Raw genomic sequence first — 2500 nt, 5'->3', positions numbered from 1 at the left:
AAATCAAAGTGCTCCGAAAATGCACACGGGGGTGTCAAGCAACCTCCATGTACCGTGGCATGACCGTGGCCAAGTAATAAAGATCAAATTCCATGCCTATGCCAAGTTGGACCAAGGCCCCGTCTCGTTTTGCTATAAGCAAGGGCGTGGCAAGGCACGCGGGGGGCCAAAAAATCAAAGTGCTCCGAAATGCACACGGGGGTGTCAAGCAACCTCCATGTACCGTGGCATGACCGTGGCCAAGTAATAAAGATCAAATTCCATGCCTATGCCAAGTTGGACCAAGGCCCCGTCTCGTTTTGCTATAAGCAAGGGCGTGGCAAGGCACGCGGGGGGCCAAAAAATCAAAGTGCTCCGAAATGCACACGGGGGTGTCAAGCAACCTCCATGTACCGTGGCATGACCGTGGCCAAGTAATAAAGATCAAATTCCATGCCTAGGCCAAGTTGGACCAAGGCCCCGTCTCGTTTTGCTATAAGCAAGGGCGTGGCAAGGCACGCGGGGGGCCAAAAAATCAAAGTGCTCCGAAAATGCACACGGGGGTGTCAAGCAACCTCCATGTACCGTGGCATGACCGTGGCCAAGTAATAAAGATCAAATTCCATGCCTAGGCCAAGTTGGACCAAGGCCCCGTCTCGTTTTGCTATAAGCAAGGGCGTGGCAAGGCACGCGGGGGGCCAAAAAATCAAAGTGCTCCGAAAATGCACACGGGGGTGTCAAGCAACCTCCATGTACCGTGGCATGACCGTGGCCAAGTAATAAAGATCAAATTCCATGCCTATGCCAAGTTGGACCAAGGCCCCGTCTCGTTTTGCTATAAGCAAGGGCGTGGCAAGGCACGCGGGGGGCCAAAAAATCAAAGTGCTCCGAAATGCACACGGGGGTGTCAAGCAACCTCCATGTACCGTGGCATGACCGTGGCCAAGTAATAAAGATCAAATTCCATGCCTATGCCAAGTTGGACCAAGGCCCCGTCTCGTTTTGCTATAAGCAAGGGCGTGGCAAGGCACGCGGGGGGCCAAAAAATCAAAGTGCTCCGAAAATGCACACGGGGGTGTCAAGCAACCTCCATGTACCGTGGCATGACCGTGGCCAAGTAATAAAGATCAAATTCCATGCCTAGGCCAAGTTGGACCAAGGCCCCGTCTCGTTTTGCAATAAGCAAGGGCGTGGCAAGGCACGCGGGGGGCCAAAAAATCAAAGTGCTCCGAAATGCACACGGGGGTGTCAAGCAACCTCCATGTACCGTGGCATGACCGTGGCCAAGTAATAAAGATCAAATTCCATGCCTATGCCAAGTTGGACCAAGGCCCCGTCTCGTTTTGCTATAAGCAAGGGCGTGGCAAGGCACGCGGGGGGCCAAAAAATCAAAGTGCTCCGAAAATATTTTTCCACTTTCCAGTCCACTTATACATATTATGTGCAGTGTGCACACAAGACACCTTCCCAAAATTCGACTTATATGAGGCGTTTTACGTCAAATCCGCCTATTTTCGGCGTTTCGGCCGAAAAATCAAAATAAATCGAAACTTCCTCGGAATGCTTAGCGACTTTCCAGTCCACTTATACATATTGTGTGCAGTGTGCACACAAGACACCTTCCCAAAATTCGACTTATATGAGGCGTTTTACGTCAAATCCGCCTATTTTCGGCGTTTCGGCCGAAAAATCAAAATAAATCGAAAATTCCTCGGAATGCTTAGCCACTTTCCAGTCCACTTATACATATTGTGTGGAGTGTGCACACAAGACACCGTCTCAAAATTCGACTTCTAGGCGGCGTTTTACGTCAAATCCGCCTTTTTTTCGAGTTTTCGGCCAAAAAATCAAACTCAATCGAAACTTCGTCGGATCGCTTAGCCACTTTCCAGTCCACTTATACTTATTGTGTGGGGTGTGCACAAAAAAAACGAAGTCAAAATTCGACTTCTAGGTTGTTTTTTACGTGGTATCCGCCCTTTGCGAAGTTTCGGCCGAAAAATTCGTAATTAATTCATCCGACATCGGAATATTACGATTCTTTCGTGGTTTTGCTTGTTTTAATGTCCCTAACAACCATAAAAAAATTCAAAAAAAAATTCGTCTTCTAGGTCCACTTTTAAGCACTTTTAAAAACTTATGGATACAGGGAAAAAAGTGCACTTTTTCTACAAAACTGAAAATGGCCTTCCAGTCATATATAGGGGGAGGGTGGGTGTGGGGGTAGGCTCGGCAGGCACGGGGCGCGCCTATGGGCACAGCAGGCAAGCAAAAACTACGTCTTAACGTGTTTTCCCCTGCAATTTCGTTGCTCTTTTCATCATTTCAATCAAATTCATGGACATTCTTGATGGAATTCGATCAAAAAATTGAAATTTGGATGAATTTGTGAGGAAATTGGTGATGATCATGCTGTTCTTGGCTTGGGCAGGCCTTGGCTGGCATTGGGCATGGTAAGCACGTATTTGTGCATAACTCCCACCCTCGTGGGTGGGATTGCCTGGCTTTTGCTTGGCAATAA

Source organism: Trifolium pratense, unplaced genomic scaffold, assembly GCF_020283565.1.
Source record: "Trifolium pratense cultivar HEN17-A07 unplaced genomic scaffold, ARS_RC_1.1 scaffold_70, whole genome shotgun sequence".
Taxonomy (NCBI): Eukaryota; Viridiplantae; Streptophyta; class Magnoliopsida; order Fabales; family Fabaceae; genus Trifolium; species Trifolium pratense.
This window is presented reverse-complemented; position numbering follows the sequence as displayed.